The sequence below is a fragment of the Anabrus simplex genome, chromosome 8, assembly GCF_040414725.1.
Source record: "Anabrus simplex isolate iqAnaSimp1 chromosome 8, ASM4041472v1, whole genome shotgun sequence".
Classification (NCBI taxonomy): Eukaryota; Metazoa; Arthropoda; class Insecta; order Orthoptera; family Tettigoniidae; genus Anabrus; species Anabrus simplex.
The window spans coordinates 211,127,384-211,154,858 of record NC_090272.1 but is presented as its reverse complement, the minus strand read 5'-3'; the positions used below and the strand labels follow the sequence as shown (position 1 = coordinate 211,154,858).

Genomic DNA, 27,475 nt, shown 5'->3' with positions numbered 1-27,475 from the left:
TATGAAAGTGGAAGGGATCCGACACTTCAAAAATGAAGATATCGGCCAAAGAAAGACAAGGGCGTGAAAATGAAAGACTCCCTAGCCCTCGCAAACCTAATAGCATTGGGGTTGGAAAAGAACAAGAGGTGATCAAGGGAGGTCGGATAATATAGATGAAAGTGAGGAGCCTGGCACAAGTAAGTGGAAGCAATGCTAGGACTCAGCTGAGAAGTGGTGGTGATGGTGGTGATTATTGTTTTAAGAGGAAGTACAACTAGAAACCATCCTCTACATAACACCAATGAGATAGAAAAATGGAACGGATCTGACACTTCGAAAATTGAAGGTATCGGCCAAAGAAAGACAAGGGCCACGAAGGGCGTGAAAATGAAAGACTCCATAGCCCTTGCAAACCTAATAGCGTTCGGGTCGGAAAAGAACAAGAGGTGACCAAGGGAGGTCGGATAATATAGATGAAAGTGAGGAGCCTGGCACAAGTAAGTGGAAGCAATGCCAGGACTCAGCTGAAAGATGGTGGTGATTATTGTTTTAAGAGGAAGTACAATTAGGCAACCATCCCCTATATAACACTAACTGCGAATAAAAAAAGGGAAGGGATCCTACACTTCGAAAAATGAAGGTATCGGCTAAAGAAAGACAAGGGTCATGAAGGATGTGAAAATGAAAGACTCCCTAGCCCTCGCAAACCTAAGAGCGTTGGGGTCGGAAAAGAACAAGAGTTGACCAAGGAATCTCGGATAGGATAGATGAAAGTGAGGAGCCTGGCACAAGCAAGTGGAAGCAATGCCGGGACTCAACTTAGGGCCCCGTGGTCACCAACCCACGCTCCAGAGTTCAGAGCCCCTGGGGCCCCTTTCAGTCGCCTCTTACGACAAGCAGGGGATACCTTGGGTGTTATTCTACCGCCCCCACCCACTGGGGAACGATAAAAGAAGGTATCGGCTGAAGGAAAACAAGGACCATGTAGGGCATGAAAATGAGACTCCCTAGGATTCGCAAACTTAATACCATCGGAGTCGAAAAGAACAAGAGTTGACCAAGGGAGATGGGATCGGATAGATGAAAGTGAGGAGCCTGGCACAAGTAAGTGAAAGCAATACCAGGACTCAGCTGAGGTCCCCCTGGTCACCAACCCACACTCCCAAGTTAAGAGCCCCTGGGGCCCCTTTTAATCGCCTCTTACGACAGGCAGGGGATACAGAGGGTGTTATTCTACATCTCCCACCCATAGGGGGTTTTCCCTCTGTCCAATGGTGTATAAATTGGCCTGCCTGTACTCAGTCAGGGGAAATAAATTTCTGGCCTGTTTGGAAAGGGACAATTTTTCCACCGAAGAAAGTTCTTGTTTTCTTCGTATTTTACAGGTGTGTGTGCACCAGCAGCGGTGTGTAACCCTTATCGAAGTGTTATATGGAGTTTTACTTCCTCTTCAAACAGTAATCAGCATCTCCACTGACATTTTAGAGACCATCATATACATCTTGAAGAAGTCTTCTTGTTGTATCAGGCCGCACGAAGGCATATTCAAACTGAGATCATTCAGAGTGAATAAAAATCGAATGGGAAGAGTGATGTTCTTTCACAGGTTGGAGAGTTCTCATATTATCCTGTAACTTGTACAGAAAAGTTGGCATATCTTGCTGATTTGAGAGGCTGTGGAAGAAATGGGCAGGGAGCTTGATTGGCGCTCCTTAGACCAGTTCTGCACAAGTCGTACCTACTGTAGGAAGGAATAATGTAAGGATCTTAATCCAAGAAGGACCGAAGGAAGGTTCATGACCCAATCATCATTGAGGTGAGCATTCAGGAATTATTTGAGGTGCCGATGCCAACGCTCGATCATTCCGTTGGGTGCTGGTTGGTATGCGTTATTCGTTTGAAAAGTTCGCATTCAAACTGCCGTTCTTGGTCGGTCGTGATGAATTTCGGTTTTCCGAAACGTTCAATCCATGCGAATAGAATAAGAGATGCTACTGTTTCTGATGTAATACCTATCGTTTATAGGAACCGCTTCTGGCCAGTGGGAGAATCAATCATCGTGACTAGATAGGAGAATCCTTGGGAAGGTGGAACTGGTCCGACTACAGTATGTTATTGTTGACATGACTGAATCGCTCTGTGACCGGATGGTAATGGCCTTCAGCACAATTCGTGTGACGCCAAGCCTAACTACTACACTACAGAGGCGGTTATAGTAAGTCGTTTCTATATATTATGGATATAAACTGCATTAAAGTATCTGCTGTAGTTAAATTTATGAGTTATTGATAGGTTTTATACGATTTCTTCGAGGTGGCCAATTTTGTTTCCTGCAGAGGGGTCCATCCTCAAAGTACTGTAAATTGTTCTATCTCCGCCTATGGATGTATTTACTAAGCAAATGAATGCCTGGGGAGTACCGGAGATTACTTTATCAATGTTCATGGTGGGAAGATATGTGTTTTATCACTCATGAGTATCAGATAACGATACTCACTCGATTACTTTTGAGTAGAACTACTCACGAGAGACTAGCAGTACCACCACACCAACTTCACTGAAATATCTGTTAACAGGCTGAGATACTGATGAACTCCTTCTCTCAAATCTAATAAATAGCTAACAAGGAAGAGAAATTTGCTTGTTATGAAATAACGCGGAGTTGATAAACTATTTTGTTCCATCTTTGTAATAAATGTATTGATAACACAGATGTAGTGGCTGCTATGATAAAATCGAACAAGAATAGGGAATCCCTTGCTACTCGTTATCTACACTCAGATTATATAGGATAAAGAGAAGAAGACATAATAGCTGCTGTGCTGGCATATTGCTTTTTGTGGTGAGAGCGTTCGGAGTTGGAAGAGTGCACTTTTTATCATCAGTATAACTGCTTCAGGTACCGGTATGTTCTTTGTAGTCTTACTGTACTCTTTTATTACACTAAGTATCTCAACTAACAAATACATTAAGATTTAAAATTACCGAGCTAGTTGGCTACGTGGTTCACTTTACGTTGCTGTGAACTTGCATTCGTGGGTGATATAATGGGTTCGAACCAGTGGCGTATACTGAGGGCTAGCAAGGCTATCGATGAAGCCCAAACCTCAGTTAAGAATGATGGAAGTCTAAACCATATTACAATGTAAGCATCTGACACATTGTTCCATTTACAAAACTTGAAAGCAGCGAGAAAAAACGTCGCACGTATTTCTGAGATCAAGGCATCGGAGACTGATATTGCAGCCCCGACTCTCGTCCCTCTCCTCTCAAGACACCTCACGCGGCTTGCCGACTATGTCCGATAGCTGCTGGGACCGAGGTTATAGCTGTGCTAGGCTTCGTTCCGTCAGATCGCCACTGCTAACTATCAACCATGCACTACTCGTCGTATTATTTCCTCACCTCCATATTTCTGGCGTAATTATATAGATAACAGAGTGCTGGTATTTCACTCCCGTTTACTTCTACATCCTTGTAGGAAGACACTAGAGGGCTGCTGTTATAAGTGTAATATAGTTTTCAGGTAGATATGCTAAACTGAAATGCATTCTTTCAGGTGTAGTGTTCTCTTTTGTTGGTTGGAATCGAATCCGTGATCATGGGTCCGACACCACCACTGATCTCCCGAGGAAGCTAATAAACCAGTGAACGAAGGGTACGACCGCTGTAAAATTCAACGTGTTTATTTAATAATAATAATAATAATAATAATAATAATAATAATAATAATAATAATAATAATAATAATAATAATGGTGCATGGCATCTGTATAGGCTTAGTGGTGATCTAATGAGGATAAAATGAATGGCGAAGACATCATAAACACCCAGTCCCCAAGCCAGGGGAATTAACAGTATGAAGGCTTCACGTTCACTAAACCAACTATTGGAAAGGGGTAACCTAAGTCTAGTGGTAGCCCACGTCTTGATTCCAGCATACGCCACTGGTTCGAACCCCAGCGTCGGCAGCTCCAAGGATGATTTTCTGTGGTTTCCCATTCTCACACCAGTAAATGCTTGGACTGTAACTTAACTAAGGCCCCGGCCGCTTCCTTTCCTGCCCTAACCCTTGCCTATCCGATTGTTGCCTTTAGACCACTGAGACCATCACTGCATGCCTACACACATCTCACGGAACAATAAAGTTCTGTGGAACACAGTTTGGGAAACAATGATCTAAGAATGAAAATCTGCAGCCTGCTTCCAGTCATTCGAGCGGGTCAGGAATGGAATGAATGAAGCCCCATCTAGCGGCGAGGATAAGAACTGTGCCGGATGCCGAAGGCTGTCACACTCCTCTGAAACAATAATATTGATCTTTTTTTTACAATTTGCTTCACGTCGCATCGACACAGATAGGTCTTGTGGCGACGATGGGATAGGAAAGACCTAGGTACAGCCCCAGAATTTGCCTCGTGTGAAAATGAGAAACCACGGAAAACCATCTTCAGGGATGCCGACAGTGGGGCTCGAACCCACTATCTGCTGGATGCAAGCTCAAAGCTGCGCGCCCCTAACTGCATGGCCAACTCGCCCGGTAAAATATTGATCTGAAGCGCAGCTGTGAAAACCTGCCCCCCGTAAGTGCAGTGCCCGTGTTAGAAATATCTGTACACGAGGGCGCAAAGCTCTCCCCTCAGTCCGCTTGTACTTCCTCACGTTGCTGACTGAGGACTGTGCACGCCTACCGACGACAGGTTCCTGTTACCTGTTCTGGTCTACACGTAATGGTTTAAACATGTCAAGTGGAAGCATAAACTGTATACGGAAGACAGCGAGGGATGAAATGAAATGAAATGAAATGAAATGTCGTATGGCTTTTAGTGCCGGGATATCCCAGGACGGGTTCGGCTCGCCAGGTGCAGATCTTTCTATTTGACACCCGTAGGTGACCTGCGCGTCATGATGAGGATGAAATGATGATGAAGACAACACATACACCCAGCCCCCGTGCCATTGGAATTAACCAATTAAGGTTAAAAATACCCGACCCGGCCGGGAATCGAACCCGGGACCCTCTGAACCGAAGGCCAGTACGCTGACCGTACAAGCGAGGGATGGTTATTCCTTTCATAGCAGTGCCATGTATACGGTATATCATACGCGAGAAGTTTAATGTCCGGTCCGGAGGCGCTATGAAGTATATCATTCTTGTGACTACAAGAGCATCGCAGGAGAGAACAGGAAGGCCTTAATATGTGTTCAATCAGTAGCTTATTTTCTTTTGTTTGTGTTTTTTTTTAACGTGTTGTTTTGCTACAGAAGCATAGCGCCAAAGTACAGGGACCTTTTTTTTTTTTAAATCTATTTAGGGGTTTGCATCTCGCCCGGTTGCCTGCGCTGCGAACCTCTCCCCCGCCTAGCACTTTGCCGTAATGCGGTCAAGCGCTCGCGCGGCACTGAGCCATAGTGTGTTTTCTCACAAGATTTCCAGTACTATATGAAGGTATTATGTATATACACACGCCCTCGTAATTAAAATGACATTGGAACGACACACTGAGCACTAAACCCGTGAACACGTGCCTAAACTGAACTTTACGCTGATAAAGCTCTCAGCAGACTGTGAAGGACTTGTGGCGCCGAGAAGCGCATCACGGTCAGTGTACAGAGTGGCTAACATGGCTGCTACAGCGCTCTGGGTGGTGCCAAGACGAAATAGCGACTCCATAGTTTAAGCGCCATTCATATAATTTCTTCCGCATACGGTGCGATACTTTTAACAGATTAGATCGAAGAAATTATGCTCTCTACGTGTGTGGCATGCAATTGGATAAATTGTAGAGAAAACACGAAGAATAAATATCATATTTCAGATAAGATTTTTTTTTTTTTTTTTAACTAAAGTACACAGTTTTGGGCGATTAGCAGAATTACGTTGCCTGTGTAGCACAATCCAGCACGTGCACATCAGGCCTACTTTTATTTTCTTGTAGGAACTGGCAGCCAAACACGATAAAAATGTATCCTGCCTGACTAAGTGGCTCAGACGGCAGAGCGCTAGCTTTCTGAGCCCAAGTTGCCATATTTGGTATTTGAAGGTGCTCAGATAGGTCACCTTTGTGTCAGTAGATTTACCAGCCCGTAAGGGAACTCCGCCGGGGCAAAACTCCGGCACTTCAGCTTCTCCGAAAACCGTACTAAGTAGTCGGTACGACGAAAAACCAAGACCACTATTTATTATTACATTGTATCCTTCAGAGCACATTTCCCCGGCATTTTGAAAATAAATATAAAGTGAACAACGGTGTTACAAGACGCCTGCTGTCCAACGCCACACCTACAATATTTAGAATTTCCTAGTCAGCCCATCCCCTCTGCCAACGATACGGAGTAATATGAGGACTTTCAGTCCTACATCACCACTACTACTGAGCGAGTTGGCTACGTGCTTCGCGGTATATAGCTCTTAGCTTGCATTCGGGATATAGTGAGTTCTAATTCCACTGCCGACAGCACTGATAGCTGGTTTTCCATGGTTTCCATTTTCACATCAGGCAAATACGGGGGCTGCTGTGCCTTAATGCCACTGACACTTCCTTCGCAGTCCTAGCATCGTAGCTATAAGGCGTGTCTGAGTGGGTGCTACATAAGGCAAATAAAAATCGGCGTTACCATAATCTTCTTCCAAAGATAATCGAAGTGAATTATTCAGTAAAGTTATGTGATTTAAGATCATTATCACAAGAAGAACTGTTCTCTTTTTCAACAATTATTTCAAATTGTTTATCCTACAAATTCTTGTTATTTTATTATTATTATTATTAAGGGATACTTTATTACACCATTGTTCACTTCAAACCTCGTACCCCACGGCTCTAGAATACTTATTTTTCGTAAATTATTATTAGTTTTACGTCCTATTAACTACTTTTTCGGATAAGCCGAGGTGCCGGAATGTTGTCCCGCAGGAGTTCTGAGGGATATGAGCACCTTCAAATACTATCGTACTGAGCCAGGATCGAACCTGCCAAGTTGTTTAGTGTCGGCTCCTTGAGAGAATGATCAGCGTGCTGGCCTTTGGTTCAGAGGGCACCGGATTCGACCGGGTTGAGGATTTTAACCGGGTAGTCGACAGTTAATTACTCTGGATCCGGGACTGGATAACCTTCATCTACACACAACAGAACATACTACAAACCACTACAGAAACACGGAATAGTAAATACATCACTCCACTTAGGTTTGGCGTCGTCAGGAAGGGCATCCGGTCGTAAAATTAGGCTAAATCCATACAAAATTCCAATTCCAGGTAAATGGAAAGATATTATTATTATTATTATTATTATTATTATTATTATTATTATTATTATTATTATTATTATTATTATTATTATTATTAAAGTTATTATTATTATTAAAGTTATATTAATTATTTCTCGATGTTGTTATATTACTTTGCTCAAGGTTTTCTGTTCTATATTTTCATTCCCTGTAAGTGGGTCTAAATTTTTAGCAATGTCTTGTGATTTGTATTGTAATTCGGACTACTGGAAATGCGCTAATTTTCTTTCTTTATACAATATGTAAGTGCGTAGCCTGTATCTTGTATTTTTAATGTCCTTTTAAACAGACATTGCGCATCTTTGAGTGCTTCCCTAATAAAGAAAACTGTGAAACGGTATTTATTCCCGCAGCCTCTGTACTTGCTTCATCACAAGCCCACTCGATTTGATCGCTTACAATATGGCGGACGTGGCTTTCAAGTAGATTCAAATATGGTGGTCCAATAGCCACTCTATAGTCCTCTTTCTAGCTCGTTGATTAGTAGGTACTAGTGATGGGTCGAACTAGCTCTTTTGAGGGAGCTAGCTCATTCGCTCCCGCTCCTAACTGAGAGTCGTTCAAAAGAGTCGACACTTGGGAGCGGGAAGGTAGGAGCGAGCCAGGAAGTCAGAGGCCGCTCTCCGCTCCAGGTTCGTTCGTTCATTCGTTCATCCGGTTTAGGGCAGACGGCTCTTTATGACTTCCGGTCGCTCTGTATGACTTCCGGGAGCGAACGATATAGCACAAATAGTTTATATTTTCCACAACAGATGGCAGCACAACGTCTAGTTCAGAACGCTTCTCTTGAAATAAAACAAATAAACAAATGCACTCCTGGCAACATTGGCAAATAATTTAACGATAAAGCTTTATATACAGTAACGAAGAAATGTTTAACAAATATGCAGTATTAATGGATAACATCTAATGTTACTTTGCCCATGTTCCTTTCTTCTTAAAATGATGCATTTCAAGACTGAATGCACCGTGACGAGACATATGTTCATGATATTGGCAATACTTACACGTTAATATTAATTGTTTAAGAATGTAATGGGATGTAAGTTACTATAGTATACACTAAGCCATGAGTTTTTTTTATTCAGAAGCGCCCAAAATAGCGTGATGTTACATCTAGATTAATCGTGACTCCCGTCTTTATTTGAAGGAGCGAGATGGTGCGAGATAGTTCACCTTTTACACAACAGATGGCAACACAATATACAGTTTGGTACGCTACACTTGGAATAAAACAAATATACATTGCTGCCAATATTCGCAATGTATTTGATTGAATGCACCGTACGGGACGTATGTTCGAGATATTGGCAATACTTCCGTTCGACCCCGGCAATCCAGATAAGCATAAGAAGAATCTCTATTCCTGTGCACGTAGTTTACATTTCACTCAAAAGATGTCATCAGAATATCCTCTTTCGACTGGAGCTGCAGAAAGTTTCTCACTTGACACTCCGCGTTGGGACAACAGATTCTTTCATTCATTAATGCAGCGAAGGAAACATAGCTGATTAAACACGATCGTTAACGAAAATAATGGAAACTACTATCAGCACAAATGTACATATAACCAAGTATACTACAGTACGCATAGCATTTTGCCTATTTTTCGTGTACAGTATGGTCACACTCTCTTCTATTTTTTTTCCAAGAGCGATTAAACCGTATGAGTCGTATATGTTCGATATATTGGCATTCCTTACACTATCTAAACTTACTTCTTCTTCTTCTTCTTCTTCTTCTTCCGCTTCGACCACTTTTCCCACACTTGTGGGTTCGCGGGTGCGAACTGTTCCGCAAATGTGGGGTTGGCCCTGTTTTATAATAAGTAATAATGTTACTGGCTTTACGTCCCACCAACTACATTTACGGTTTTCGGAGACGCCGAGGTGCCAGAATTTAGCCCCGCAGGGGTTCTTTTACGTGACAGTAAATCGACCGACACAAGGCTGACGTATTTGAGCACCTTCAAATACCACCGGACTGAGCCAGGATCGAACCTGCCAAGTTGGTGTCAGTAGGCCAGCGCCTCAACCGTTTGAGTCACTCAGCCCGGCTGGCCCTGTTTTATGACCGGATGTCCTTCCTGACGCTAACCTTATGCGGAGGGATGTAATCAATATTGCGTGTTTCTATGGTGCTTGGTATTGTGGTGTGTTGTCTAAATATGAAGAGGAAAGTGTTGGGACAAACACAAATACCCAGTTCCCGAGCCAGAAGAATTACATTCCCGACTTGGCCGAGAATCGAATCCGGGACCCTCTGCAGCGAGGGCCTCAATGCTGACCATCCAGCTAAGGAGTCGGACTTCTTACACGTCAATAAATAATTATTTGAAAATGTACTGCGGTATACACGTTGGTATGAGTTATTTAGCCTATATTTTAAAGCCAAAACTAGTGTTATTTTCTATTTGCCTTAATTCGATTTAAAACTACGGTATATTATTTTATCCACTGTACCGTAAGACCAAAAGATTTTGGCAATATGTTAATTCATAACTACGAACTCATTTAAGAAACAGATGAGGATTTATCAGAGTATTTCTTAATTATTTCAGACAGAATAATACTACGCCGTTTCTACTTGCCGAGTGGTATATTCAGTATTCTGGATAGCGACTGTTTGTTCGTGCTTAGTTGAGGTTAGTTAACCCGAACTTCGTGTCGTTTATTTGCTCCTAACCTACTGGATCTATACTAGGCCCTACATCCTTCATAGATTATGAGTGCATACAGGAAGTGAACAGGTAAGTATTGCTCAATAACATGTTGTTTATTTCATTACGTTGCAAGTTGCCAGAACTATGGCACAAAAACGTACCTAACAAACAGCACACAACCACTGCACTCAGAGCACTGACTGTTCTGTTCTGTCCATTTTCACTAACAGCTTATCACTCGTATGTGATGTGGATTGCCATAACGGGGTATATAGGCTATACGATTTTTCACGATTTCACGCTAAGCTTTTAACATTCAAAGACCGAACATTACTGCCTACTGGCTATGGGTACGTACTGCAGGGCGTAAGTACAACTTGCACGACCGTAGGTCGGTAATGTCTTTGACGTTGAGCCAGAGGTACTCCTGAAGCCTGTGGTAATGTGGTGGGGAGGGCCTACGTAAAATGAACGGTGGTTGGTACGCGTGGATGTTGATGGGGTGGAAGGAGTACTTTTGGTTTGAGGGCTGTTCTGTCTTAAGGGCCCCATACACGCGCAGACTTAGTCGGAGGTAAGTCTGCGCAAACCAGTCTCTTCAGACATGTCTCTGTGTGTATGGCCGATAAGTCTGCCGACAAAAAGTCTGCAGGCAAGTCTCTGACATTCTGGCACTGCTTGAATTCAGCTGGAGACTTTGCGACGAAAGCGCTATCTCAGAGTTGCGGCAATAAATGTAAACGTAGTAACCTACAAATATGAAAACTGAAATCATATTTTGCGCGTCTTCTTCGTACAGAGTCTACATTATGTCCAAATAACAACTCATCTTCTATACCGACTATCTAATTAATTTCAATCCGACCGAGCTCGATGGCTGCAGTCGCTTAAGTGCGGCCAGTATCCAGTATTCGGGAGATAGTAGGTTCGAACCCCACTGTCGGCAGCCCTGAAAATGGTTTTCCGTGGTTTCCCATTTTCACACCAGGCAAATGCTGGGGCTGTACCTTAATTAAGGCCACGGCCGCTTCCTTCCCACTCCTAGCCCTTTCCTGTCCCATCGTCGCCATAAGACCTATCTGTGTCGGTGCGACGTAAAGCAACTAGCAAAAAAAAAAAAAAAAAAAAAAAAAAATTCAATCCGTACCGGTATATATTTTTCAACCATTCGAAGTGCATAATCTTAAAAAGAAAACAGCTGAGCGCGTCGTGTTCAACCTCCTCCGTAAATAATCATTTAGTCTGAGCGTGTGTGGGTAACTGCATACTTCCGACTTACCTCCCAGAGGCAAGTCTGTGCAGGTAAGTATTCCAGAAGTCTGCGCGTGTATGGGGCCCTTTATGTTATGTAAAAAAGAAAAACAAGGCATCACTGGTATATGTCTTTAATTGACTATACAGTTGAAGCTGTGCCGTGAAACTACCTCTGTCCACAATCTGTATCCATTTATACAGGTGAAAAGTTATGTTACCTGAGGGCAACAGTATGCAGTAAAGGGTTAAGTTGATTTTCCGAAAAGAAAAAATGCGTATTTCTTTGTATTTAAAGGAGATTCCAAATACAAATTTTCGGTACATATTACGTTATTGAGATACTGTATAATACTGTAAATACTCATTTTAAAAATTTACCCAATTTTAAAATTCTTTCCGCCCCTTAAATGGATTTTACAAAAACAAAAAATATGTTTATTTTAAAGGAGATTCTAAATACCACTGTTTACGTCTGTAACATGTTACGTTTTTGAGATATACTCATTTTAAAAATTCACCCCATTTTCACTTATTTTAATCCCTCTTAAGTAGATTTCCCGAAAACAAAAAATGTGCGTTTCTTTATTTTTAAAGGAGATTCCAAATACCAATTTCTGGCCTGGCTAGGGATTACTGCATATGGTGTTGTATCCACAAAGACGCACACAGAATGCTGATTGGTACACTTATTTCACCTTAACTTCACATAAACATACACCAAACCTAATCAACTGCTGTCACAAACAAAATACACACATCAACAAACCGCCATCTTTAACAAATGCCTAACACTAAGCACATGCCACATGAAGATCGCAAACTTAAAACAGTTGACTGCTGACTAGCATGTCTGCCTAAACACAGCACGAGGTCACAAGTATACTCCTGTTAAACCATAACTCCAACTAAACAGTAACTCCTCTCTACCATCAAGACCGCCTCTTTATACATGTGCATGGCCATGCTTGTAGAAAGATATATTTTCTCGTAAACTCTAGAGTGCTTAATGCCCAGATATAATGTACAGAATATTCTACAGAGTTCTCGTCTACCCAGTACCATTCTGGATGTTTCAGTTTGTTGCACAATTCTGTAGTGGATTACAAATCATATATACAGGTAATAATAAATTGTATACAGGTTCTTACATTAACTAAACTCATATAAATATCTCTATACAACAAATGATTCATGACATAACCTCACAAATAATGCGATCGTAAACTAATAATGATGCAAATAAGTGGATGTACATCACAAGTCATAATAATATTAATAATAATCGTAAAATAATAATTTGAGCTCGATGCTTTCAATATTTACCCATGGGTGAGAGGATATTGCTTTCTAGTTATATCAGTTTATCACATTTGCGTCAATATACCTCCTATAACTTGAAACAATTTCCACACTCTCTCACACTCGTCGACTTTGCCTTGGTCGTACATTGTATCTTCTTTCTTCCTCGATGTCGCTGGATGTGCTCTCCTCCTCTTGATCAGCTTGTGCCGTGTTGGGATTCGGGGTTGCCTCGCTGCCAGCCTCTTCCTCGATGATACTCGATGCGTTCACCTCACGATGACCAGATTGTACTATGTCATTAGTAGCCTCTCCTCCAGTCTTACTCTGTATGCGCAGCGGTTGGGTGACTCGCCGCAATTCCGATGCGTGGATCTTGACATGAGGGTTGGTCTTTAGTAAATAGACCCCATGGCCCAGCTGCTTATCCACCTCGATGGGACCAACCCACTTAGGTGCAAGAGCTGCGTGAAACCCTCCAATCTTATTACTGACTGTATGGTTACGTCGCAGTACTTGTTGGCCAGGTAGGAAGATCTGGGTCTCTTCGACATCTTGAGCCTTGGCCTGGGTAAGGGACCTCTTCTCGGCCAAAGCTTGTATCTCCTTGATGTCCTGCTCCTGCCATTCTGCTAGGGAAACAGCTGCATCATCTTGACCAGAAGTGGGTGGTGGACGAATCTCCCAATCCCCGGTGCCGTATATCTGTCGACCAAGGAACAGCTCCGCTGGGGTTTAGCCGATGACACGGTTGTTACGTCGTCGAGGCGCAAAGAGTGACTGCGGTATTTGACGGCCCCACAGTCGATGTTCTTTGTCTATTAGGTGGATCCACAGCATCCTTTTTAGCTCCTGGTTCAGTCGTTCTGTTGGATTGGCTGTTGGGTTGTAGATAGGGACGGTCCAGTGCTCCATGCCCCATTCTATCATCATTTTCTGCCACTTCCTTGACGTGAACTGACTCCCGTTGCCTGACAGAATACACCGTGGGTAACCGTAGTGGCTGAATACCTCATCTTGGAGAAGGCTGGTGATGCGTCCCGTCGTGTCTTCTGGTATCCGAAAGGCCTCAACCCATCTTGCGAGAGGTCGGTGATGACTAGGAGTCCTGTTTTTCCCCGTGGTGTTCTAGGGTAAGGACACATCACGTCCAGAAGTATGACTTCCCAAGGGCGTTGCGGCCGTCTTCCTCGCTGACTGGAATCTGCCTTCCTGTTGCTCGCATTGGTACAGGCACAGATGTAGCAACCCTTCACATAGACCAGGATGTCTTTCCTCATGTTAACCCACAAAAATCTTTCGTCGGATAGACTGATACGTCTCTTCGCCTCTTGGATGTCCGGCTGCTGTGCTCTCGTGGAACTCTCGAGGATGTCCGTCGTGTGCTGTCTAGGGATCACCACTACTGCAGGCGTGTCGGAGAGGTGCGACCTGTACATTAAGATTCCTCCGTCAACTCGGAAGTTCAGGTAGCACATCTTGAATTCCCTCGGGACGAGTCGACTATCGGTGTTCTGTCTCCTAATCCACTGCGTCATGGTCCTACAGGGCTTGACTTGTTCCTGCCACTGTTTGATTACTCCCAGATCAAGGTCCTTCTTGATGGTCATAAGGACAGGTTCCTTAGGCTCATTCTGCTGTTTTCGTGGGAACTCTCTGTCGATAGTGGTGCTCCTAGCTTCAGGTTCAATCGCCGGGTGCCTAGATAAGCTGTCTGCTCCTATGTTTGTTGGCTCTGGGACGTGACACACATCGAAATCAAATTCTGCGATTAATAGAGCCCATCGCATCAATTTAGATTTTGAGCCAGAGACCGAGTTTAACCATTTGAGAGCGGCGATATCGGTGTAGAGCTGGAACTTCCTTCCCTCCAAGTAGCCTCTGAATTTGCCCATGGCCGACACCACGGCTAAGGCTTCATTCTCGGCAGTGCAGTAGCGTTGTTCGGTGGGAGATAGCTTTCTGCTGGCATACTCGATGATGTCCCTTCCGCCGTCACTTCTGTCTTGGAATAACACTGCTCCTAAGCCGGAGTCGCTGGCATCCGCCTGTAGGCACATCTTCTGTTGAGGGTCGGGATGGTCTAGACCGGGAGCGATGCATATCGTATCCTTAATGTCTTGGAATGCTGCTTCTTCCTTGTTGGTTCATCGAAACGGGCGGTTGTTATGGAGTAGATCGGTGAGTGGTATTGCCTTCTCTTCAAGGTGTGGTACGAAGCTGCTATACCACCCACACAAGCCAAGGAACTGACGTACTTGTCGCTTGGTCCGCGGGCGTTCAGCTTCTTCGATAGCTCGATTCTTCTCCGGTTGCCTTTCTGGGCCTTCAGATGTTAGGACATAGCCAAGAAATTCTACGCGGGACTGGGCGAAATGGCACTTCTCCAGTTGGTAAGTCAGTCCATGAATCTTCAGTCGTTCCAGTACTTTGAACAGATGTGCGAGGTGTTCTTGAAAATTCTTGTTGTGAATTAAAATGTCATCGAGATACACTTGGCGAAAATCTCCAACATATCCTGATAATACCTTATCCATCAGTCGCATGAAAGTGCATTCTTAAATTCAAAAGGCATTACTGCAAACTGGTACAATCTTCTCGGTGTCATGAAGGCGGTAGTGGTCTAAAACTGCCCTCGACCACCACTTGCCAGTATCCGGAGTTGAGATCCAGGGTGCTGAAAACCTTAGATCCACTTACTCTTGTCAGCGAGTCTTTCAGGTCTGGCATGCGGTAGGCATCACTAACGGTCTTCTCGTTCAACCTACGAAAGTCCACACATAGTCGATACTCCCCATTCTTCTTCTTTGGTAGGACGACAGGTGAAGCTCAACAGGATGTAGAAGGTTCGATGAAACAATGCCCTACCATGTCTTGAATCTTCTGGATGACAAAGTTGCGCATATCGGGTTGATTGGATATGGACGATGCTTGATGGGTGAGGAAGCGCTGCAAAAAATGGTGTGCGTTACCGTTACCGTGGTAGTTCGTCCTATTTTATTGGTGACGACTTCCGGAAAATCATTTAAGGTGTGTCTCAGCGCCTCTTCTTCACTCGGTCGAAGATGTGTTAACTGGATATCCCACAGGTCTACGTCGACTTCGGTATCCTTGCGAGACCGGAGATTTCCATCGTGCCAGGCGACCCTCAGACATCTGTCTTTTCCCAAAAGACTTCATGAGTTGCATAGTCTAGGATCACCTTGTATTCCACCAGAAAGTCGTGACTAATATGATGTTAGGTATCAGGTTCTGGATCAGTACAACGCCAATTACAATAGGCAATCTCATATATTTAGTGGATAGGTTAGTCTGTCCTTGGATGGAATAGGTTACCCCGTCCGCTACTCCTACTACCCTTCCGAGGTAGTGAGACTTCGTAGACGGTAGTAATCTGGCAACAGTCCCACTGACAAATGAATTGCTTGCTTGGCTCTCGAGTATGGCTGAAAAATTCTCATTGCCAATCCTTAAGATGATAGCTGGGCGGGGTTAGCCTATTCTACTCACTATCTGACGAATTCCTCTCCTACTTGATCCTGGATTGTTTAACTGTCAGGTCTTGAGGCGCATTCCTGTTCCCGGTCTCGGTCCCACCCCCCACTCCCTCAATCCAGAATGGGCCAAATCTAGTTTTCCGTCGTCAAGGTTGGCCACTTGTTCTTCAGGTGTCCCGTTCTTCCACAATGTTAGCAATCGAAACAGACTTTCAACGTATTAGGTCGTGTTACGTACATGTAGTACGTGTTGAAGAGATGTTAAGTACAGAACAAAAATGGCCAGCCGGACACCAGTGGGATCCGAACCCACAACCTCCACTGGTATCCGGCTGGCCATTTTTGTTCTGTACTTAACATCTCTTCAACACGTACTACATGTACGTAACACGACCTAATACGTTGAAAGTCTGTTTCGATTACAATGCGGTCGTGAAAATTCAATATTCATTGACAATGTTAGCACTTCCTAACTGCGCTGGTCTCTTCCGTAGCTTTGCTCTTGTGTTCCTCCTCCAGCTGGGCGTTGATTCTGTGTAGATCATCAAAAGATCTCTGTTGTGATACTTTCACTAGGGGTCGAATTTTATCATGGAATAATTTTGTGATGTCTGGTAAGATCTCGTTTTCGTTTCCTTCCGGATGCAGACGCTTGAAGAGTTGGTTCTTCTGTAGGACGAACGTGCTAGCTCTCATGCCAGTGGGTTTGCCTCAGTCAGTAGCTTCGTTTTCACGGAGCTCTTCACCCCTTTGGAATTAAACCTAGCGAGGAATTCCCTCTTGAAGTCCGTCCAGTTTAAATTTAGACTCTTCTAGTTATTCCACCAAGTAGCGCCTTGCCCCTTTAATCGTGGTTTGATGAGTTGCACGAAGATGTCCTCTGGTAGATTAGTCCTTCCTAACAGATGACCGATTCCTCGATGAAGCTAGTCGGGTTCTCTTCCAGTCGTCCGTGGAATTCGGGAAGGCTCTCTATAACCACCTTCAGGTCTAGGTGTGCTGAATTGCTGGTTATGTTTGAGGGGGTTAGAGGTGTGGCGATACGTCCTGTTTGAGTAAATCTATCTTCTACTGCGTGAGGGATGTTTTCCCTTACATTCTGCACATCTCCCTTGATGGTCGAAAACCGGTTTTCTAACCTCCTTTCAACAGTAGAGATACGGCTCCCAAGATTTCCCTCGAAGGCAGAGATTCGGCTTTAAAAATTACCGTTAACGGTAGAAATTATCCCCTCAAACTGTTGCTTTATGCCGGAAACCTGGATTTCCACCTCCTTCTTGAGGTTCAAGATATTCCTTTCCAGCTGGCTTCCTCCACCATCGATCTGGTCAACCTGTCCCAGTTTTTACCTGATGTCCGATATCTGCTGCGTTAATCGATTGGTGACGTCGCTAATTTGCGATGATATTTTGTCCTTTGCGGTTGAAAATTTCGATTTTAGGCCCTGTTCAACTTTGTAAACCGCGTGTACACTTGTGATATTTGTCCGGTTAAAACTGAGTTAGCTTGAGAAATTTTGTCTGAAAGTTTGTCATTCACGTCTGAATTTTTTTCGCCAATGTTGTATCCACAAAGACGCACACGAAATGCTGTCAGTTGGTACACTTAATTATTTCACCTTAACTTCACATATACACACACCTAACCTAATCAACTGCTTTCACAAACAAAATATACACATCAACAAACCGCCATCTTTAACAAATGCCTAACACTAAGCACATGCCACATGAAGATCGCAACCTTAAAACAATTGACTGCTGACTAGCATGTCTGCCTAAACATAGCACGAGGTCACAAGTATACCCCTGTTAAACCATAACTCCCAGTAGCGGCGATTAGGAATTGAAAGTTCGGGGAAAAATACAGACAACAAACAATACCCGGATTTGTGGGATATAGCGGACGGGTGGGAGTAGGGGAGTGTATATTAATCAAAACTGAAAAAATGGTAACTTTTTGATGCCCTCTGAGCAAATTTCATCAAGAGAGGTAAAGGTTGACAGTTTACCAACTTAAGTACGGTAATTATAGTTGTTTGAGGTTTTGATTCTATACAATACTATAAAACTTTCACCAAAGAAACAATATTGCACACATATTACAATTAAGTAGTACTGTGTGATTATACAATTAAAATCATTTAGTATTTGACTACACACTAAGAAACTAACAGATACTAAAGAGACTGAAAAAATGCGCGGCAAGCGGATGAATCATATCTGTGTCCATGACCATGAAAGCAATATTTTCCCGCTACCCTCCCTCACAGCACATGCAAAGTCTCCACTACCGTACTTGCTGTGGCGTTATATATATCGGTTAGCCGGGACGAACGACATTTTGTGCGTATTACCGTTAATAATCTTGTTAATAATTAATAAAAATAAAGGAAAGAATCAGCTATAAGACAACAGGCTTGTACACAATTTTTTAAAAAATAATTCATATAATTCTTCGTTTCAGCCGACTGAAATAATACTGTAATATTTCCTCCAAAAAGTGGGGGTGGGGGCGACTGTTCTCCTCCACACCCCCTAATCGCCACTAATCACTCCAACTAAACAGTAACTCGTCTCTACAATCAAGACTACCTCTTTATATATTTGCCTGGCCAGGCTTCTAGAAAGATACATTTCTCCTAAATTCTAGAGTGCTTAAAGCCCAGATATAATGTACAGAATATTCTACAGAGTTCTCGTCTACCCAGTACCATTCTGTTTGTTACAGTGTGTTTCACAATTCTTTAGTGGATAACAAAGCATATATACAGGTAAGATCCTTCAGTCTACTGTATGATTCTAGACATTGCATTTTTCACCACAGAAGTGAATTGTTTATAAGATGAAGTATCAATAATGAAAAACTGGATTTGCTTCTGTTCATTATATACAAGTTCTTACATTAACTAAACTCATATAAATATCTATATACAACAAATGTTTCATGACATAATCTCACAAATAATGCGATCGTAAACTAATAATAATGCAAACAAGTGGCTGTACGTCACAAGTCATAATAATAATAATCACCAACATAATCGTAAAATAATAATAATTCGAGCTTGTTACGTGCATTATTTAATAATGTTATTTGTTTTACGTCCCACTAACTACTCTTTTACGGTTTTAGGAGACGCCGAGGTGCCGGAATTTAGTCCCGCAGGAGTTATTTTACGTGCCAGTAAATCTACCGACACGAGGCTGACGTATTTGAGCACCTTCAAATACCACCGGACTGAGCCAGGATCGAACCTGCCAAGTTGGGGTCAGAAGGCCAGCGCCTTAACCGTCTGAGCCACTCAGCCCGGCACTTGCATTATTTACCCATGGGTGAGAGAATATTGTTTTCAAGTCACGATAAGTCACCTGATTTGTTTCATTAATAACACATTTGTTGTTGACAAGATTATGATGTCGAAGTAAAGAATACAGCTTGGAAATACAACATAATGAAACACATGTTCAATATGACTGCCGTTTTGTTTTACAACTTCTTAAAGTCGCACACGTGCATTTGTGATGACTCCCCGACACAAATCTTCTGGAATGGCGCGGCATAACTCCACAATGATGGCCCTAAGGTGCACTGCATTTTCGTGTTTTCTGTGGTACACCTCTTTAAGGAACCCCCAAAGGAAAAAGTCACGTGAGTTAATGTCCGGTCTGTGAGGCGGCCACATTCTTCCTCCTTCATTACGTTCTGGAAATCTGTTTGACAATACCCGAAAGCCAAGTCTTTCATGTAGGAAATCAAGCACAACGTTGGCAGTATGGGGGCGTGATCCATCCGGCCTTAACCATTGTGTCTGCAATGGAAGACCTGTAGCCATGAGTTGAGGAAACAACTGGTTTCGCAGCATGTCTAAATATCGTTCACCGGTTACTGTAGCATCGAAGAAAAACGGACCGATGATTCCATGGCTTGACATCGCCACCAACACGCACACTTTCTCCCCGTAGGTGTCTTTCATGTGGATTATTCGCGGAGGTTCACGTGCCCAAAATCGAACGTTCTGTTTGTTCACAACACCGTTCACGTAAAAATAAGCTTCGTCCGAAAACCATGTGTTGTGTAGCACTGCCTCTTGGTCTTGCTCGATTGCCCACCTTGCAAACTGTAGGCTCCGCTCCTTATCTCTCGCAGGAAGCTTATGCGCCACAGTCATCTTGTATGGATACAAGCGAAGCTCAGATTGAATAGTTCTTTGTACAGATCGGCGTGAAATTCGCAACTCGGCACTGGCTCTTCTTGTTGATTTACTCGGACTACGAGTCAAAGCCACTCGAACTGCTTCAGTGTTTTGCGGCGAACGTACGGTACCTGCATGTGGCCGCTTACTCTGCAAAACAGATCCAGCACCTGCAAATTTGTGATGTAATCTGCGTATTGTCTGTGGGCTGGGAGCCCACTGTGTGCCGAAATAAGCACGAAACCGTCTCTGTGTCAATGTAACACTGTTCGTCGCCGCAAACAGTAACACAATCTTCGTCTTTTGTGTGACGGTCAGCCGTCCTTTGTCCGCCATCGCGGCAAACTGAAATGGTGGACTCAAAACGGAAGCGATGAACTCGTAACGACATCTGGAGTAATTTCCATGAACTGCACGAAGTTGAGCGCACAATTTGGAAGCTATTGCCCCAATGGTATACTTGTAGGATCAAAATTCAATCGGGTGACTTATCGTGCGCCATCCTGTATATCAGTTTATCACACTTGCGTCAATGGTTAATTCCTCTGGCTTGGGAACCGGGTGTTTTTTAGTCTTAATACAAAACTTTCCATCAACATACAAACAACCACTTTAGAAACATGCAATATTGAACGCATCCCTTCACATCGGGTTGGCGTCAGGAGGGGCATCCGTCCGTAACACTGGATCAGCTTCACACTAAATGTTGATCGCAACAGATCACAACAAGGCGACGGCGAAGAAGAAACAGATTATCCCTGTAGATGATGTTGAGTCTGTCTTGGTTACATGATGGTATTTGTCCACAGGCCTTACTTTCGATCCCCCTGTGGGTGCGCGCTTTAATACATCCACTGTATATTCTGCCTATCATTATAGGACCCCCCATAGGCTCTTAGCTTGGGAGAGTGAGTTGGCTACCACAGGCCCCCTAGCTGAGTCTGGCATTGCCTCCACTTATTGTGTCAGTCTCCTCTCTTTCAGCTTTCCTATATAACCTTCCTTGTCCATCTCTTATTTTCTTTCCACACCAACGGTATTTGGTTTGCGAGGCCTAGGGAGTCTTTCATTTTCACGCCCTTCATGGCCTTTGTCTTTCTTTAGCCGATCTCTTCATTATTCGAAGTGTCGGATCCCTTCCATTTTTCTCTCTCTGATTAGTGTTATATAGAGGATGGTTGCCTAGTTTTGCTTCCACTTAGAACAATAACGGAATTTCAGTTCAATTTTCTTCTGAATGATTTTAATGAAATATTTTCATTGACTGATGTTACATATACCGGTAAGATCCTTTAGTCTAAGACCCTAGACATTGCATTTAGTACCACAAACATTAATTCTTTAGACGCTAAAGTATCAGTAATGCAAAACAGTGGATTTGCTTCTGTTTATTAGATTTTCCTTCATTGAAATGCTAAATTGTAAGAAATTTTCATTTTTTCCGGCTTTTTTCTTTCTTTCTTAATCTGTTTACCCTCCAGGATTGGTTTTTCCCTTGGACTTAGCAAGAGATCCCACCTCTACCACCTCAAAGGTAGTGTCCTGGAGCGTGAGACTTTGGGTCGGGGGATGAAGCTGGGGAGGAGGACCAGTACCTCGCCCAGGCATTCTGACCTGCTATGCTGAACAGGGGCCTTGTAGGGGATGGGAAGATTGGAAGGGATACACAAGGAAGCGGCCGTGGCATTAAGATAGGTACCATCCCGGCATTTGGTTGGAGGAGAAGGGGGGAAACCACAGAAAACCACTTCCAGGATGGCTCAGTTGACCTCCCGAGGCTGAGTGGACCTGTTTCAGCCCTCGTACCACTTTTCAATTTTCGTCGCAGAGCTGGGAATCGAACCCGGTCCTCCGGGATTGCAGCTCATCATGCTAATCACTACACCACAGAGGCGGATTTCCTAAATAGCAATTCAGTAAGTTGATGGAAGTCTATGGAAAATATTTTGATATAGCACGACTTACATCCGGATTGAGGGCAATGTTCACTTCTGAGCACTTCAAAGATAAGACTGTGGCTCAAATCCAGAAGTTCATATTGACCAGTGGTCCCCACGGTGGTCTTCCTGAGCTTTACAAATTGTACACATTGGTTACAACTATTCCCACTACATCGTCATTTTGTAGAACGCTCTTTCGTCTGCAATTCTCAAAGTCAGAGTCGTCTCTCTGCATTAGGATTGATGTCTATAGGGAAGGATCTTGTTGAGATGAAAGCATGTGAGGTGTTCTACAGCGACGTCACCAGTCACCAAGGAAATCTGAAAAAAAAAAAAAAAAAGGAATCGCTGTGTCGAGTTCACCTACATGTAATTACGATGAGTAGAATTGGAATTTCCTTAACCCTTTCACTCCGGCATAGGGAATATGATGACGTGACCCTCTTAACCCTTTCACTCCAGCATAGGGAATATGATGACGTGACCCTCTTGATGCGAGCAGTTAGTGGTTCACCGAGCCCGCTGTATGGAATACTCGTCTCGGTCCACTCTCCCTTCCGCAGTCATTCCGCGACGTAAGGACAGGACAGGCAGAGTTTAAAAGTATTTTATTTTATTTGAAATGCACATTCGGTGAAATTCTTATGATTATATTTTCAGAACTTTTCACTCTGCTAGCATTGTCTACTAAACTTTTCAATCCGGGATTAGCTGTGTCGAACTTACGTTTCTTCAGGTTCAAGTTCTCCTTTTTCAAATTTAGTTTTCTGCCTGATGGTTCAGGCACCTGATCTTCATCTTCAGTCAAATCGTCAAAGTAGGCCGACCTTTTAGATGACGAAGAGGTAACTTGAGTACAAAACGTGCCTGAAATAGAAGGTGTAATTGAAGTGGTTCTAACAGGCAGAATCAGAAGACAAATAACTCATCGTCATCTTCTTCAAAGTCACTACCCAATATGAAGGCAAGAGCTTCCTCCAAAGTATATCTTTCCTCCGTCATCAGGACTTTCAGAATTTCAAAGCGATTGAAAGCTAAGTCAAGAACACAAGCACGTCAGGACTGGGAAGCAACTAGGCGCGAAGTGAGGAGCGTATCAGACACATTCCTTTCGTCTTCGAACTAGTTACTTCTGTCATCTGGTGATCGTAGCCTTAACTACAGACTCCAAAGACAGTCACGAGACACCTCCAAGGCCGAACGTCTCCAGCAGTCTATCGTAGTGAAACGGAAAACAGCCGAAAGACACGCGACTTCTACTCGACCGGCTATGAGGCACGGCTCCAGCACGACTGCTAAAGCAGTCAACCGGAGTGAAAGGGTTAATACGTTGTGCTCTGTGCTACGGCTTGTTTACTAATTGCATGGGTCTGTGAAGAATCCAGGACATTCCACTGATTTCTCGCAGAGAATAGGCAAGTTAGCAATCACAGCGTGGTGTGTGCAGATTCATTATTTCACAGGATACGAAGACATGTTGATAAAATGTTCTTGTACACGATCTTCGTTTAATCCCTTTACTCCAAGCTTCTTTCAAAAATATATATATATATAATAAGAGTTTTTTCTATACATTGCTCAGAATTTAAAAAAGGATGGTATTTCTTTATCGGTCGTGTCCATAGTAGCAAGGAAATGCACTTTTTAGTTTTCCGTAATTTCTGTCTGTCTGTCTAGTATGTATGTATGTATGTATGTATGTACACGCATCACGAGAAAACAGCTGAAGAGAATTTAATGAAAATCGGTATGTAATGTCCGGGAATAAGTCGCTACAATCTAGGCCATAAATAATTTTATTCACGCCGAGAGAAATGGTAGTTTAGGGAAGGCCTAACATTTAATTCTCAAATATTTATGTTATTAGTGGTCCTATATTAATGACAATTGGTATGCAAAGTCGGGAAATAAGTCGCTACAATCTAGGTCATAAATAATCTTATTCATACTGAAATAAATTGCAGTTCAGGGGAAGGCCTAAACATAAATTCTCAAATTGTTATGTTATTAGTGGTCGTATCTTAATAAACATCGGTGTGCAAAGTCGGGAAATAAGTCGCTATAATCTAGGCCATAAATAATTTTATTCACGTTGAGTGGAATGGTAGTTTAGGGGAAGGCCTAAAATTGATTTCTCACATATTTGTGTTATTAGTGGTCCTATCGACAAATACTACATTACTAAAGTTATATAGTATTCAATTTCCGATCATTTATGTCTTAAACATTTTTACCGTACCGGCTATGATAACAGAGATTTCATGAATTTGGATTCCTTTGCTAAGTCCAAATCAGCGCTAAGTCACGAGAAAATGGGTAAACAGAATTTAATGAAAATAGTTATGTAAAGTCGGGGAATAAGGAACTAAACTACAGTCTACGCTATAAATAATTTCGCAAGACGCCTTAATATCACAGAGTCGAAAGAAAACCAAATGTGAAGGCCTACAATAGAGAAAGGTCATAACATTGAACAGCAATAACATTACATTGACCATTGTTTGTTGAGTCTTCTGTTGCCAGTCATGTCCGATAGATGGGATTGCTGCTGTATACCGAGTATTTCTTTTTAAATTTGCTTTACGTCGCAGCGACACAGATAGGTATTATGGCGACGATGGGATAGGAAACGGCTAGGAGTGGAATGGAAGCGGCCCTGGCGTTAATTACGGTACAGCTCCAGCATTTGCCTGGTGTGAAAATGGGAGACAACGGAAAACCATTTTCAGGACTGTTGACAGTGGTTTTCGAACCCATTACCTCCCGGATGCAAACTCTCAGCTATGCGCCCCTAACCGGACGACCAACTCGCCCTGTCGTACGAGTATAACGGCCTGCCGGAATATTGGCGGGAAATAGCTGGGGAGTTAGATAACTTTCTTCTTATGTATGCCATAAATTTTCTGATACTACTGGTACGAAACAAACTGGTTCATCACAGCTTTCGAGCTATTCAATCCATACCCTGAGGCACTGATTGGAATGAGCAGTGTGTATATTTTAACGGAATAATGGCAGAGGTGTGTTCACGGCTGTCTGCGGCCTGGTCATGCCAGCACTGGAACTTTTGACTGTTAGATCGGCATCGTAGAACTGTTCGTTAAAAGTGAAAAAATGTGCGGTCTTTCATTTGAGCGAGTATTTTATGTGATACCAAACCCCATGGCACTACAACCCTTGAAGGGCCTTGGCCTACCAAGCGACCGCTGCTCAGCCTGAAGGCCTGCAGATTACGAGGTGTCGTGTGGTCAGCACGGCGAATCCTCTCGACCGTTATTTTTGGCTTTCTGGACCGGGTTTTATATGATAACATTGCTTTTAATCCCTACATTCCTACTGACGTTTTCGTACTGGCCTAAGTTAACTGTAGTTAGGAAAACCACAAAGACAGTCGGTGGATACAGAGTGGGTCTCGGCCCACAAGTGGCCACGGCTGGTCCGTGGTCCAACAGCTCTGCGCTCCGACTGGCCAACCGAGTGGAGGAGGGGCGGCCACGGCTCTACGCCTCTGCATTCGGGAGTTGGGACAAGGCTGGACCTCACGGCTGACTCCAACCGTCGGCGGTCTTGAGAATGGTTTCCCGTGGTTTTTCATTTTCCTGCACTAAGGCGAATGCCGGGACAGTTCCACGGCCGCCAACCCCTCACCTTCTCCGTGCATCTTCTTCACCGTAACAAATCTCCCGGCCTGAGAGACGGCGTCACCGTCTAAGAGGCCCGCCTCCCGCTTCAGGGGAGGAATGCAAACATTGTACTAGTAGTAGTTTATAACTGTTAGGCTCTTCAGTCTGTCGAAACTAACTTTGATTAAATAAACGTATAAACTGCCTCAAAGAGAAAACGTATGGTAACAGTATTAGACCTAAAAAAGAAACAGCGGAGTCGAAAATGAAGAGAGATGGCTTCAGATATTACAGAAAAAAGTCAAATAGAGTAACCACATGGTAACAAATTCAGCGAATATTCCTGTCAAAAACGGGAAAAATCTATCGAAGATTGAAGGTGGAGTAAGGAGCGGTATACCGTCCGTGCTGGCTCCGTTGTGTTTTGGTAGCGAGTCTGCCTCTTGTCCGATGGCCTCACGTTCGATTCTCAACGTTGACTTTTGACATTCAGAATTCGTGATTCGAGAGTCAACATTATACAGACTCACAAAAGAATGGAGTATATGGTATTGTATGTTCCTTGCATTTAATATTTTATCAGACTTATTTGGGGCTGTCCGGCCGAGGCGGTAAAGGCGTGCTCTGTTCGCCCAGGAGGACGTGTGTTCGATTCTCCGTCTGGAAGTCGTAAAATTTAAGACATGAGATTTCTACTTCCTGAGGTGCATATGACCCTGAGGTTCACTCAGCATACACCAAAAATGAGTACCTGTTCATTCCTAGCGGCAAAAGCGGCCGGGCGTACTCCACTAAGTGCCGCGGTGACGGATGGTGCAGGCCTTTACCGTCCACTCTTCCCAGGGTGTTTGTGGCCTGTACGGAGAAGACTTTGCTTGTAAATGTAATTATTATCAAAATATAATTCACTTCTCATGTAGACCTAAACAATGTGGATATTCAGAACAAACATTATATCTAGATGCATGATTTTTTTGCATTAATTTATCTACGACTAGCTGATGTACCCTTCTTCACTACAAAACTCTACATTGTACGAACAGAATTCTAGGTAAGCAATGCACATGTTGTGAGTAAGATGTATTAAAGTGCATAGCTCTTGACATTGCCCCAGAAACGCAATGCAGAAGTCGCAATACATCTTTTCTCATGTGAAGACTGGGTTAGGGAGTTTTCATCATGATGGCGTCCAATTCCATGGCTAAATGATTAGCGTGCTGGCCTTTGGACACTGGGGTCCCGGGTTCAATTCCCGGCAGGTTCGGGAATTTTAACCTTAATTGGTTAATTTCGCTGGCATGGAGGCTGGGTATGTATGTCACCTTTATAATCATTTTATCCTCATCATGACGCGCAGGTCATCTACGAGTGTCAAATCAAAAGACCTGCATCTGGCTAGCCGAACTTGCCCTCGGACACTCCTGGCCCTAAAAGCCATACGTCATTTCATTTCATCATAATGGCAGGCCTACTTGCCTACTGCCATTCACAATCGAGTGGGGCAGTTTTCATTATAATGACACTCACTCTCCACCTGCTTTAAATTTCAGCCACGGGCCGGGCTGAGTGGCTAAGACGGTTGAGGCCCTGGCCTTCTGACACCAACTTGGCAGGTTCGACCCTGGCTCAGTCCGGCGGCATTTGAAGGTGCTCAAATAAGTCAGCCTCTTGTCGGTAGATTTGTGTAAAATAACTTCTGCGGGACTAAATTCCAGCACCTCAATGTGTCCAAAAAC

General features: G+C 43.4%; 1 protein-coding gene across 4 annotated transcripts in view; it reads left to right on the top strand.

The window, feature by feature from the left end:
- The first annotated feature begins 2,771 nt into the window (after positions 1-2,771).
- Positions 2,772-27,475, top strand: part of LOC136878707 (cyclic GMP-AMP synthase-like receptor) — a 119,163-nt gene continuing 94,459 nt past the window's right edge. For 2 of the 4 annotated variants that reach the window (XM_068228910.1, XM_068228913.1), the window contains exon 1: positions 2,772-2,887. The gene's annotated coding sequence lies outside the window, so the exon portion shown is untranslated. Of the gene's footprint in view, positions 2,888-19,116; positions 19,317-27,475 lie in introns of all 4 variants that reach the window. The other 2 variants (XM_068228912.1, XM_068228911.1) reach the window with 2 other exon arrangements.